The sequence below is a fragment of the Pan paniscus genome, chromosome 1 (assembly GCF_029289425.2).
Source record: "Pan paniscus chromosome 1, NHGRI_mPanPan1-v2.0_pri, whole genome shotgun sequence".
NCBI lineage: Eukaryota > Metazoa > Chordata > Mammalia > Primates > Hominidae > Pan > Pan paniscus.
This window is the reverse complement of record NC_073249.2, coordinates 102,665,243-102,680,301: the sequence shown is the minus strand read 5'-3', so window position 1 is coordinate 102,680,301 and position 15,059 is coordinate 102,665,243. Positions and strand designations below refer to the sequence as shown.

General features: G+C 42.9%; 1 pseudogene; it reads left to right on the top strand.

Moving 5' to 3' along the window:
* The first annotated feature begins 93 nt into the window (after positions 1 to 93).
* On the top strand, positions 94 to 2,402 carry LOC100974271 (insulin-like growth factor 2 mRNA-binding protein 2; annotated as a pseudogene).
* The last annotated feature ends 12,657 nt before the right edge of the window (positions 2,403 to 15,059 follow it).

Sequence of the window (15,059 nt, the reverse complement as noted above, 5' to 3'; positions counted from 1 at the left end):
AATCTCAGCCTCTGCCCCCGGGCGGGCCGGGCGGCAGTGGTCGGGGGAGCCAGGCTGAGGGTGGGGGTGGGTGGCCGGCGGGCGGTGGGCGGGGAGGGCAGTGGAGGAGAGGAGGGCAGCGGAGGAGGCGAGGAGCGCCGGGTACCAGGCCGGGGGAGGCGCGGGCTCCCGGGGAAGAGACGGATGATGAACAATCTTTACATCGGGAACCTGAGCCCTGCGGTCACCGCCGACGACCTCTGGCAGCTCTTTGGGGACAGGAAGCTGCCCCCCACCGGACAGGTCCTGCTCAAGTCCGGCTACGCCTTCGTGGACTACCCCTACAAGAACTGGGCCATCCGCGCCATCGAGACCCTCTCGGGTAAAGTGGAATTGCATGGGAAAATCATGGAAGTTGATTACTCAGTCTCTAAAAAGCTAAGGAGGAGAAAAATTCAGATTCGAAACATCCCTCCTCACCTCCAGTGGGAGGTGTTGGATGGACTTTTGGCTCAATATGGAACAGTGGAGAATGTGGAACAACAAGTCAACACAGACACAGAAACCACTGTTGTCAACGTCACATATGCAACAAGAGAAGAAAATAGACATGGAGAGGCTAAGCGGGCATCAGTTTGAGAACTAGTCCTTCAAGATTTCCTACATCCCGGATGAAGAGGTGAGCTCCCCTTCGCCCCCTCAGCGAGCCCAGCGTGGGGACCACTCTTCCTGGGGAGCAAGGCCACGACCCTGGGGGCACTTCTTAGGCCAGACAGATTGATTTCCTGCTGCAGGTCCTGGTCCCCTACAGTTTGCAGTTTGTTGGTGCCATCATCAGAAAGAAGGGCTTGACCATAAAGAACATCACTAAGCAGACCCAGTCCCGGATAGATATCCATAGAAAACAGAACTCTGGAGCTGCAGAGAAGCCTGTCACCATCCATGCCACCCCAGGGGGGACTTCTGAAGCATGCCTCATGATTCTTGAAATCATGCAGAAAGAGGCATATGAGACCAAACTAGCCAAAGAGATTCCTCTGAAAATCTTGGCCCACAATGGCTTGGTTGGAAAAGAAGGCAGAAATTTGAAGAAAATTGAACATGAAACAGGGACCAAGATAGCAATCTCATCTTTGCAGGATTTGAGCATAAATAACCAGGAAAGAATCATCACTGTGAAGGGCACAGTTTGAGGCCTGTGCCAGTGCTGAGATAGAGATTATGAAGAAGCTGCGTGAGACCTTTGAAAATTATATGTTGGCTGTTAATACGCACTCCGGATACTTCTCCAGCTTGTACCCCCATCACCAGGTTGGCCCGTTCCCGCAGCATCACTCTTATCCAGAGCAGGAGGTTGTGAATCTCTTCATCCCAACCCAGGCTGTGGGCGCCATTATCGGGAAGAAGGGAGCACACATCAAACAGCTGGTGAGATTCGCCACAGCCTCCATCAAGATCGCCCTTGCGGAAGGCCCAGACGTCAACGAAAGGATGGTCATCATCACCCGGCCACCGGAAGCCCAGTTCAAGGCCCATGGACGGATCTTTGGGAAACTGAAAGAAGAAAACTTCTTTAACCCCAAAGAAGAAGTGAAGCTGGAAGCCCGTATCAGAGTGCCCTCTTCCACAGCTGGCCGGGTGATTGGCAAAGGTGTCAAGACCTTGAATGAACTGCAGAACTTAACCAGTGCAGAAGTCATCGTGCCTCGTGACCAAAGGCCAGATGAAAATGAGGAAGTGATCGTCAGAATTACTGGACACTTCTTTGCTACCCCAACTGCACAGCACAAGATCAGGGAAACTGTACAACAGGTGAAGCAGCAAGAGCAGAAATACCCTCAGGGAGTCGCCTCACAGCGTAGCAAGTGAGGCTCCCACAGGCACCAGCAAAACAACGGATGAATGGAGCCCTTCCAACACCTGACAGAATGAGACCAAACACAGCCAGCCAGATCGGGAGCAAACCAAAGACCATCTGAGGAATGAGAAGTCTGCGGAGGCTGCCACGGACTCTGAAGAGGCCCTGAGAATTCCAGGGGCCGAGGAGGGTTGGGGAAGGTCAGCCAGGTTTGCCAGAACCACTGGGCCCGCTTCTCACCCCCATCAGGGCTTCTGCAGGCTTCAGCCATCCACTTCACCATCCACTCCGATCTCTCCTTAACTCCCACGACGCTATCCCTTTTAGTTGAACTAACATAGTGATGCGTTCAAAGCCAAGCAAAATGCACACCCTTTTTTTGTGACAAGTCATCTCTGTGCATGTGTATACATATTAGAAGGGAAAGATGTTAAGATATGTGGCCTGTGGGTTACACAGGGTGCCTGCAGCAGTAATATATTTTAGAAATAATATATCAAATAACTCATCTACAATTTTTAATCAATCATTAATTTTTTTTCTTTTTAAAGAGAAAGCAGGCTTTTCTAGACTTTAAAAGAATAGTCTTTCTTTGGGAGGTCTCACAGTATAGACAGGAGCTTTGAGGCCACCCACACAAAATTCACCCAGAGGGAAATCTCAAAGGAAGGACAATCACAGCAGTTCTGGATCACCTGTGCATGTCAACAGAAGGGATACCATCTCCTTGAAGAAGAAACTCTGTCACTCCTCATGCCTGTCTAGCTCTTACATCCATTTCTCTTTGCTTCACAGGTTTTAAACTGGATTTTTGCATACTGCTATATAATTATCCATCTCTCTCTGTTTATCTCTCCCCTCCCTCCCCTCCCCTTCTTCTTCATCTCCATTCTTTTGAATTCCCTCATCCCTCCATCTCAATCCCGTATCTATGCACCTCACTCCCTCACAGGGAAAGCAGTGCTCTGAGTATCGCATCACACGAAAGGAACAAAAGTGAAACACACAAACCAACCTCAATTTACACTTGGTTACTCAAAAGAACAAGAGTCAATGGTACATGTCCTAGCGTTTTGGAAGAGGAAAACAGGAACCCATCAAACCAACCAATCAACCAAACAAAGAAAAAATTCCACAATGAAAGAAGGTGTTTTGTCTTTTTTGCATTTTGGTGTATAAGCCATCAATATTCAGCAAAATGATTTCTTTCTTTAAAAAAAATGTGGAGGAAAGTAGAAATTTACCAAGGTTGCTGGCCCAGGGCATTAAATTTACAGATTTTTTTAATGGGAAAAACACACAGAAAAAGCTGCCTCAGGTGTTTTTTACCTCAGCACCTTGCTCTTGTGTTTCCCTTAGAGATTTTGTAAAACTGATAGTTGGAGCATTTTTAATTTTTTTTTAATAAAAATTAGTTGGAAAAAAAATAAGATGTCAACTGCCAGCCTGGAGAAGGTGACAGTCCAAGTGTGCAACAGCTGTTCTGAATTGTCTTCTGCTAGCCAAGAACCTATATGGCCTTCTTTTGGACAAACCTTGAAAATGTTTATTTAAAAAAAAAAAAGATGACAAAGAAAAACAGACAGAGATAATATTGGAGATGTCCTGAATTTTAATAGGGTATGCGCCATTAGGACTTTTTGTGCTAAAGGATGAACATGTACTGTTTTATGTGAATAAGCCATTATACCACCAGACTGCAATGCCAGTTTCCTCTACTGCAAACAGTGTTCTGTGACAAAAAAAAAAAAAGAAAGAAAAGAAATATATCCAGCTAACAAGAAAAAAAATGCAAATCTCACTAAAGAAAAAAAAAGCTAGACAATTGTTCTAGATTAGAGACTAAGAGACATGACAACTAAGCACAATGCATAACCCCTGGGTTGGGGGAAACCAAAGTAGCTATACAGAACATTATGGGGACAACAGGAACTCTGAATGTGGACTGTATATTAGATACGAAGCCTATATCAAGGTTAAATTTTCTGAGTGTGATAATTATATTGTAGCTATGTAGGAGAATGCCCTTCTTCTTAGGCAATACTTACTCAAGTATTCAGGAATAAAATGTCATGATTTCTGTAAGAAATTCCCCAGTGGTTCAAAAAATACATTACAACTACATATGTGTGTGTAACAGAAAGAAAAAAGGCAAATGTGGCAGAATGTTAATAACTGGTAAGTCTGAATAAAAATGTATATGAGTATTCACTATACTATTTTTGCCACTTTCCTGTAGGTTTGAAATTTCCAAAATCAAAAACTTTAGGGGAAAGTATACTTTTTTAAAAAGGCAAATAGGCCGGGCGCGGTGGCTCACGCCTGTAATCCCAGCACTTTGGGAGGCCGAGGCGGGCGGATCACGAGGTCAGGAGATCGAGACCATCCTGGCTAACACGGTGAAACCCCGTCTCTACTAAAAATACAAAAAATTAGCCGGGCGTGGTAGCGGGCGCCTGTAGTCCCAGCTACTTGGGAGGCTGAGGCAGGAGAATGGCGTGAACCCGGGAGGCGGAGCTTGCAGTGAGCCGAGATCGCGCCACTGCACTCCAGCCTGGGCGACAGAGCGAGACTCCGTCTCAAAAAAAAAAAAAAAAAAAAAAAAAGGCAAATAAAGAATAAATAAAACAAATTCAACATTCTTTTACTCTTTGATTAGTGTAAAGCTTTCTTGCTAGAGAATGACTACTTGTAAGGCTTTTCTAAACCGTTCCCTGAATGGGGCTAGGCTTGGAAAATAACTCAATGTACATTGCCTACCCTTCCTAACGGTTTAATGTAGGTGATGTCAAGTTACAGTGAGTGGCCCCAGACTTGAAAGATACCCGGAAAAAGGTGTCAGCTCATGGCTCTGCTGTGCAGGATTGGAACCTCCTGCATTTCTGAATCCCTGCAAAGCTATCTGAAAAGGAGAATAATGATAGAGTTTCTCTGGCCAAATTGTGAACCCAGAGCAATAACCTCAACTCAACGTAAGGTAAGGACAGTTCTTCAGCCTTTCAGAGGAATTCCAAACTTGTTTGTTCCATTAAGGTAGGAAGAGAAAAGAGTCTTGGCCAAACCTATTAATACGGAGATTACTAGAAGGAAAAACAAGAGAAAAACAAAGTCCCTTAATGAAATGAAATTTGATACTTATCTAATGTGGATCTGGGTATGCTGGCATCCTCTTTGGCAGTCGATGAAGTGCTATCATCTCTGGAAGGTATCTGCATTGAACCCTAAAAAATTGGAAAAGTCGGGGGACTTAGGAAGATGCAGGAACTATGACCACAATGACACTACTGAGAATATTCTCAGAATTTGGTATTAAAATTATCAAACTTACACCTCAAATGTAAAAAGAAAATGGAATCTGCATGAATTATCTAAGTCCACAGTTCTTACTTGATCAGTCTGTTCTCCAAGAGTGGGGGCCAATGGAGGTAAATTCAGCTTGCTGGTTAGAGATGGGTGCTTGGGACATTAGGGAGCCTCTCCCTCCTAAATATTGGTGCAGGGCCTGTAATTCTGAATTTCTTTCCATTAAGGCTTGCACCATATTCTCTCTTCTCGAAAAAAAAAAAAAGAATTTACTTCTTAAATATTGTGAAATTAATATACCCCATACTATTATGAGATTGTTTACTCTCACCATGACCTCTGAAAAATGCAATATTTTTTCCCTCTTAAGATAACTCAGATTTTACAAAAACTAAGAGTAAACATGTTGAGTGTAAGTTTTCCCATACCTTGACTGGAAATGCAAAATCTCACTCAAGTCTTAATAATTTAGAATCAAAACCAAAACACTCACAACCCCTACTCCTTTCTCTCAAAATGATCAGATTATTAAGGAAAAGAAAATGTATGTAATGAAGTTAATGGATACATGTATTGTTTAGGCACCCTTCCAAATGCAAGGTTTTCAAGAAATGTTTCATACTTTGATGATTAATGTAAAACTGTGGTCTAAGGCCAGGTGCAACAGCTCACACCTATAATCCCAGCACTTTGGGAAGCCAAGGCAGGATGATTGCTTGAGCCCAGGAGTTCGAGACCAGCCTGCGCAACACAGCGAGACCCCCACCTCTAAATAAATAAATAAATAAAACTGTGGTCTAGGTAACAAATAGAAGGAAAGAAACTAACAGAGTTGACTGTAAAATATATAAATATACATGCATCTATAGTCTGCAAATGCTTCCTATTTGCAGACTATAAATGCACTATGTGATACTTTTCTGATCTGTGCATTAATCCTTACTTGGCTTTCCTGCTCCCTGGTGTGCATAGACCAAAGCAGGCCTTGAATCTCCATTTCATCTTCTACCACTTCTTTGTTTTGATCACTTAGAAGGTCCTGCAGCATCCTTTCCTTTCGCTGTAGACGCTGGCACAGCTCCTGTGCTATCTCACTCTGCCCTGGTTCAAGTTTGCAGAGCAATGTTGCACTAAGATCCTAATGCAGAAAGGACACTGTAAGTTTCTGGAGGAAAGAACTGCCTCTACTAAATATCAAAGGGCTTATAAGAATCTATCATAGAAGAAGGAGTGTGAGATACTTGAGAATAAGTATCATGTTTTACTCATTTTTGTTTTACCAGATCTAGCACAAGCCTGGAACACAGAAGTCTCTAAATACATGTCCCAGGAATGAATACAAACAATACAGAAAACTGTCTTTAGTGGCCACTTACATACATATTGTTTTCTGAAATAAGTCTTTTTCCTATTTGTTCAGGGCATGTAACAATTAATGTTAGGTGAGGATAAATGGACACTCAGTTCATTTATTTGTTTTCTCCCCAGTGTAACTTTATAAGGGTAAGCATAAAATGATAAGCTGAAAGGAATACTAAACACTATGTTTGCTATCATAGTGATGGTTTCTATTTCTGTACTAACCGACGGCACACGGTGGAGGAAACGGAGGAGCTATACTGCCTAGGTTGATACTGGATCTGCTACTTATTAGCTATGTTAGCTTGGGCAAGTTACTTAGCTTTAGACATCTGTTTCCTCCTCTATAAAACAGGGATAATAGAATGTGCCCATGAACTTGTGGGGATTCAATGAGTTAATATCCATTAAGATCTTAAAACAGTACCTGACCCAGCATGAACACTATAACTAATAAAGGTTAGCTATCATATTAAAGATGCAATTTTTAGGTCTCATTAATTCTCACATAACTTCTTTGAGAAAGTTAATTGCCAACTTAAGCTTCTAGATGTGGGGGAAAAAAATCCCAGTGAAAGTCAATTACTTGCCCAGGCACAGAATCACTTGTACCTGGAGAATCACTTGTACCTGGGAGGCGGAGGTTGCAGTGAGCTGAGATCACACCATTGCACTCCAGCCTGGGCAACAAGAGCGAAACTCCATCCCAAAAAATAAAATAAAATAAAAGAATATCAAGCAGCCAAAGAAGCAAGGAAACATGATACATAATGAAGAATCTAATAATCTAGTTGAAATTGACACACATGTTGGAAATAGCAGAAAAGGACATTAGAGCAGTTATAACTGTATTTTAATTAAATGGAGAAGTTGAAGATTTTTTAAATATAAGATTCTGTAGATAAAAACTATGATTTACAGTCTGAAATGGAAGAAGGCACTGGATTAAACATTGCAGAAGAGAAGATTATTGAGCTAGAAGGAATAGAAGTTGAAACTAACATAAATGAAACCCACAGTAACAAATGACTGGAAAACATAAAAGGACTATCAGCATAAAAACTTTAAACACCCTAGTATAGGGCTAAATGGAATCCCTGAAGGGTGTGTAGTGGAGAAGAGAGACAAAAATATTTAAAACATACCGGATGAAAGATTAAAGAGCTTCATGGAAACCATAAACTTCAAATATTACAGAAATATGATTATCCTAAGAACAAGAAACATGAAGAAAACTTAACCAAGGAATATCTTAATCAAATCCATCAAAACCAGTGATAAAGAGGAAGTTTTAAAAGTAATAAAAGGGGAAAGAACATGTTACATATGGAGGACTAAATATAAGGATGGCATAAGATTTCTCATAGGAAACTTGACAAACAAGAAGTTTGCAATAGTTTTAAAGTAATTAAAAAAAGAAAAACTTTTTATTTCAAGTTCCACTCTATTAGGTGATTTCTTAAAATAATTTTACAGAGGCAAGAATATGAGTCCTATGCAGTTTTGACTAATCTGAATTATGTAATTGATATGACTGATAACGACTGAAGAAAACAATTTTCAGGCTAGCAACTGGAACTCCAGGAAAAATGTTACTGTCCCAGTCCATAATTTCACTAAATTAGCTCTTTAGTCCTTCTTGACTCTGAGGCCATAGTTCCTCTTCCTCCTCTTCACTTCCCCTCTTCAATATTATGATATTTGTATGGGGATAGTGTCTACCTAGAGATCTTGTCATTGACCCTTTTCACAATCGTATCTTGAAATCTCCTACTTCAAAATTTGCTTCTTAAAAAATTTAGAGATCTTCCCATGAATCCCTCAGTTTAATTGTAAAATGTTAGCTTTTCTTATCCTAGTAGCCCCCAGTATATCCCTCTGTTGAGTCATCTTAACTAGACATCAATAATATTGTAAATACACTAAAATATTTTATTCTAAAATGTTAGGAATAAATTGACGAGTTCCCCATAGCATTCTAAAAGTATATGTTGTGAGTGAAAGCATAAAGCCCTTGCCAAAAAGAAATTCCTAATGACAATTTTAACCTTTTCTTTGTTCACTGTGCATGATGAATATATTACGCCTTTTCATACTGGTAGTCATCATTCTATTACAAATGTGTCATTTATTCTAAACATATAAATTAATATCTTTTAAAAGTATCTGTTAATAAAATTTACTTTCATGGTCAAAAAAAAAAAAAAAAAAAAAAAAAAAAAAAAAAAAAAAAAAGAAAAACTGTTGCCTACAATTCTACACCTGGCCAAATTATCTTTCAAAAATAAACATGAGAAAAAATATTTTTGAAAAGAAAACAAAATTATCTCAATTTGCAGATGATGTGATCCTATATATAGAAAATCCCAAATAATACAAATGCAAACACACATACATGCACATAGATACCAGACACACACACACACACACACACACACACTCTGCTAGAGTTAGTAAGCTAATTCAGCAAACTTTCAGCAAACAATCACTTGTGTTAGCAATGAACAATCTGAGAAGAAAATTGACACAACGATTACATTTATAATAGCACTGGTAAGAATAATATGCCTGGGAATAAATTTGTTCAAGAAGGTGCAGTACTTGTACACAGACAACTACAGAACATTGCTCATGGAGATTAAGAAGGACCTAAATAAATGGAAAGACATATTTTGTCCATGGGTTGGAAGTTGTAACATGGTTAAGATAAAAATACAACTCAAAGCCATCCACAGATTCAATACAATCCTATCAAAAAGTGGCCTTTTTTACAAGAATGGCTAAGAAGAACTTCATATTCCTAAAAAATAGTGTGTCCCCCCAAAACAAAAGCAATCTTGAAATGCAAGGAGGAACATTCTCTATTCCAAAGGTCTTTAACTGCTCTCAGCAATACTTGGTAGTCTTCAATATACAGGCTTACACATTTTTTTTCTTTTGTTTCTAGGCAGGATCTCACTCTTTCACCCAGCCTGGAGTACAGTGGCATGATCACAGCTCACTGCAGCATGGAATTCTCAGGCCTATGACATCCTAGAGCCTCATCCACTGAGTTCCTGGGACTACAGACTCACACCACCACACCCGGATAATTTTTCTGATTTTCAGTAGAGATGAGGGCTCACTATGTTGCCTAGGCTAGTTTCAAGCATCTGAGCTCAAGCGACTCTCCTGCCACAGCCTTCCAAAGTGTTGGTATGTGAAGCTGAGCCTGGCTGGCTTTCACATGTTTTCTATGTAGTTGATATTTCTTGATACTATTGTGAGCCTGGCTGGCTTTTACATCTTTGCTGTGTAGTGAAACCCTGTCTCTACCAAAAAGACAAAAAGAAAGAGAGAGAGAAAGAAAGAAAGAAAGAAGAAAGAAAGAAAGAAAGAAAGAAAGAAAGAGAAAGAAAGAAAAGAAAATTAAAGAAGAGAAAATCTCTGAACTAAACTTATTCCTCAAACTCTGACCTTACAAATCTTATGTGCCCATCTCTTCTGCCTAGAGGAAGAGGGGGGCATGAGGCAGAAGAGAGGTGCATGTGGGATTGTTGGGCCTAGATGGATTGAATGGTTTCAATTTCTGCTTTTGTGTCTCATGAAAGCAGTTCATTTTCGTTGTCATCTTCTCCAGGTTCTGAAGACGAGGCATTGATTGGCATCAATGTTCAAGATTTAGCAAGAGTAGGTGCCTTTTTTCAGACCCAGGAGTCAAAGCTCTGTAAGCTAAAAGCACAGGGATCAGTTAATAGGACATTGGTACTGCAGGAAGTCCTATTTCTCTCTAACATGTCACAAATGAAAACACTGTGATTTGGTGTCCAGTAGTTACTGCCTGAAGCACTTCAAACCATTGTATTAAAGCGGTTAGGATACTCCTTGCATGTACCTAATTGCTAGCATTCTAATCACAGAACCATGACCAAAAGCATCAAAAATGTGACAGGGCCTATGCCAAACTTATCAAAGTAAGACAATTGACATTTCTCTCTATCATTTAACAAAATGGTAAATGCAAAGAACAGTTTTGGAAATTTACTATGGGGATAAATAATCTCCTTTTCTTTAAACACCATACAACAAAACAAGGACAAAGTGAGAATAAACACACAGTAATTTTTTCAGCTATGTTATTTATTTATTTATTTTGAGACAAAGTCTCCCTCTGTTGTCTGGGTTGGAGTGCAGTAGCAGGATCTTGGCTCACTGCAACTTCTACCCCCACCTACCAGGTTCAAGTGATTCTCATGCTTCAGCCTCCCAAGTAGCTGGGATTACAGGCGTGCACCACCAACCCCAGCTAATTTTTGTATTTTTAGTAGAGACATCGTTTGGTAGTGTTGGCCAGGCTGGTCTCAAACTCCTGGCCTCAGGTGATCTACCCACCTTGGCCTCCCAAAATGCTGGGATTACAGGCATGAGCCACCACACCAGGCCCTCTTTTCAGCTATTTTAAAAGAGCATAACCACATATTTCCAAGATTGGTTTCTACTGATTATGGATTAGGTCACTTTCACCACTAAAATCTTCAAACCAGTGCAATATTTGTACATGTTTTGTTTTCAAGTACACACATGAAGGCCTAACAGTGATACAAGGCTTGGGTTCAAAAATCACTAGAAAGTCTCACATCATTTTTTTTATTACTACTTAATCCAAGTGAATGTTGCTTAATTTTAATAATGGTAAACACAACTAGGTTGAGAGAAATCCCAATTCATATAATTTCCTAAAGGACAAGGCCAATCTGTCCCGAACATGGAAACTTTGTACCCATATCAGAGCTTTTCTTCATTAAAGGAAAGGGTCTGCAACCAATTCAAATGATTGATCCAAACCAACTGAAGTTACTGATTGCATTGAATGTGTACCAAACCTCAGGCCATGGGTGCCTGAGTCCTAGTGTTCCTGTGACATCCCCTTGGGGTGGTGGAACTCTACCTTTCAATGATGGGAAGTCTTGGGAAAGAGCAACTCTCCTCTCCTTGTCTAGTATAGGTAGCTTTTGTGTCAAACTCTACTCAGCAGGTGACCTATACCTGGGACCAAGGGTAAGAAGCGTTCCTTCCTCCAACATCAGTGGCAGATGCCTTTTGTTTCATGTGAGAGAAGCAACCAGGTTTTGTGCCTGTACTCTGGTGGTGGCCAATCATGACCTATATGCCTATACCACTGAGGGAAGCTCAAGAAATTCTCTTTTGCCTCTCTCTCTCTCTCTCTCCTCTCTCTCTCTCTCTCCCTCTCCCTCTCCCTCTCCCTCTTTGCACAGTCTCCCTCTGATGCTGAGCTGAGGCTGGACTACTGCCGCCATCTCGACTCACTGCAACCTCCCTGCCTGATTCTCCTGCCTCAGCCTGCCGAGTGCCTGGGATTGCAGGTGCGCACTGCCACGCCTGACTGGTTTTTGTATTTTTTGGTGGAGACGGGGTTTAGCCGTGTTGGCCGGGCTGGTCTCCAGCTCCTGACCGCGAGTGATCTGCCAGCCTCAGCCTCCCGAGTTGCCGGGATTGCAGACGGAGTCTCGCTCACTCAGTGCTCAATGGTGCCCAGGCTGGAGTGCAGTGGCGTGATCTCGGCTCGCTACAACCTCCACCTCCCAGCCGCCTGCCTTGGCCTCCCAAAGTGCCGAGATTGCAGCCTCTGCCCGGCCGCCATCCCATCTAGGAAGTCAGGAGCGTCTCTGCCTGGCCGCCCATCATCTGGGATGTGAGGAGCCCCTCTGCCCGGCTGCCCACTCTGGGAAGTGAGGAGCGCCTCTTCCCAGCTGTCATCCCCTCTTGGAAGTGAGGAGCGTCTCTGCCCGGCCGCCCATCATCTGGGACGTGGGGAGCGCCTCTGCCCTGCCGCCCCGTCTGAGATGTGAAGAGTGCCTCTGCCTGGCCGCAACCCCATCTGGGAACTGAGGAGTGTCTCTGCCCTGCAGCCACCCCGTCTGGGAGGTGAGGAGTGTCTCTGACCGGCCGCCCCATCTGAGAAGTGAGGAGCCCCTCCGCCCGGCAGCCACCCCGTCTGAGAAGTGAGGAGCCCCTCCACCTGGCAGCTGCCCCATCTGGGAAGTGAGGAGTGTCTCCGCCCTGCCAGCCGCCCCATCCGGGAGGTGGGGGGCAGCCCCCACCCGGCCAGCCGCCCCGTCCGGGAGGTGGGGGGCAGGCCCCGCCCGGCCAGCTGCGGCGTCTGGGAGGTGGGGGGCACCTCTGCCCAGCCGCCCCATCTGGGAAGTGAGGAGCCCCTCTGCCCCACCGCCACCCCATCTGGGAGGTGTACCCAATAGCTCATTGAGAAAGGGCCATGATGACGATGGCGGTTTTGTCGAATAGAAAAGGGGGAAATGTGGGGAAAAGAAAGAGAGATCAGATTGTCACTGTGTCTGTGTAGAAAGAAGTAGACATAGGAGACTCCATTTTGTTCTGTACTAAGAAAAATTCTTCTGCCTTGGGATGCTGTTAATCTATAACCTTACCCCCAACCCCATGCTCTCTGAAACATGTGCTGTGTCCACTAAGGGTTAAATGGATTAAGGGAGGTGCAAGATGTGCTTTATTAAACAGATGCTTGAAGGCAGCATACTCTTTAAGAGTCACCACCACTCCCTAATCTCAAGTACCCAGGGACACAAACACTGCAGAAGGCGGCAGGGCCCTCTGCCTAGGAAAACCAGAGACCTTTGTTCACATGTTTATCTGCTGACCTTCCCTCCACTATTGTCCTATGACCCTGCCAAATCCCCCTCTCTGAGAAACACCCAAGAATGATCAATAAATACTAAAAAAATTAAAGAAAAAAAGAAAGAATGAACATATCCTTAACAGGGGCTTGATTAAAATAAGAAATAAAAGGATGTATCTCTATAATGAAAATAAATAAATAAATAAATAAATAAAAAGACATGACAACTAAAAACCCTCTCAATTACCTTCTCTCCTCCTTTCCCTTCCTTCCTTCCTTCGTTCTTCTCTCCCTCCCTCTTTCCATTCTTCTCCATTTACAAAAAAAAAAAAAGATTATCTTCAAAAAACAAAACAAAACAAAAAAAGTAATTCTCTTTCCCTGCCACATGTTTCTTGTTAGCACTCAGGAAATGTGGGAGGAAAAAACTTGGCAAATGGGCAAAAACATGCTACATATCTGGGACTCACATAGATTCTGTCACAATAGTTCACACTTGACCTTTAAGAAATGATGAAAACTTCAGTGATTTTCTCCAATCAACATTTATGGCTGCCATCTTTTTCTTCCATTATCTGGAAGGAAACTGCTTCATTTGTTTGTCCTTCTTTGGTGGGGGTTCTCATGCTTTGGACTTCAGTTGATCTAGTGGCCTTCAAACTTCACCTCTCTGGTGGGATCAAAACAAATATGATTTTGCAGACCATACAGCTTTCTCTTCTCATTAGAGTGGAACAACTGTCTCTTGCAGCTTTCTACGTCTTAAACAACTGTAGAATCTATTTTATAAATTCTTTATCTTCTCTATTTCTAGACTAATTTCTCTTCAGGATAGTACACAAATTCTGTTAGCTGATCACTTTTTTTGAGGCTATGAGATGGAAATAATGAGCACCTTGAAGATCCCTGCAAAGGAGCATATTCATTTGGTGCTCAAGGGAAACCTGGGCCCAGACCCGTACTGAAACTCACAACTGTCACCCACAGCTCTAGTTAAATTTTTTTTTTTTTTTTTGAGACGGAGTCTCACTCTGTCACCCAGGCTGGAGTACAGTGGTGTGATCTAGGCTCACTGCAAGCTCCACCACCTCGGTTCACGCTAGCTCTAGTTAAATTTTTACAATGAGGCTACCTCTTCTCAATCAGCATACTAGTCTTAAAACAAGTTTGAGATAGGGACTATCTTAAAATAGGCTTCCCGGAGGCTGGAGCCAAGATAGCCAAATAGGAACAGCTCTGGTTTACAGCTCCCAGTGTGAGCGTGGCAGAAGATGGGTGATTTCTGCATTTCCATCTGAGGTATTGGGTTCATCTCACTAGGGAGTGCCAGACCGTGGGTGTAGGACAGTGGGTGCAGCACACTGTGCACGAGCCGAAGCAGGGCGAGGCACTGCCTCATTTGGGAAGTGCAAGGGGTCAGGGAGATCCCTTTCCTAGTCAAAGAAAGGGGTGACAGATGGCACCTGGAAAATCGGGTCACTCCCACCCTAATACTGAGCTTTTCCAATGGGCTTAAAAAATGGCACACCAGGAGATTGTATCCTGCACCTGGCTCAGAGGGTCCTAAACCCACAGAGTCTCACTGATTGCTAGCACAGCAGTCTGAGATCAAACTGCAATGCAGCAATGAGGCTGGGGGAGGGGCACCTGCCATTGCCCAGGCTTGATTAGGTAAACAAACCAACTGGGAAGCTTGAACTGGATGGAGCCCAACACAGCTCAAGGAGGCCTGCCTGCCTCTGTAGGCTCCACCTCTGGGGGCGGGGCACAGACAAACAAAAAGACAGCAGTAACTTCTGCAGACTTAAATGTCCCTGTCTGACAGCTTTGAAGAGAGTAGTGGTTCTCCCAGCACACAGCTGGAGATCTGAGAATGGGCAGACTGCCTCCTCAAGTGGGTCCCTGACC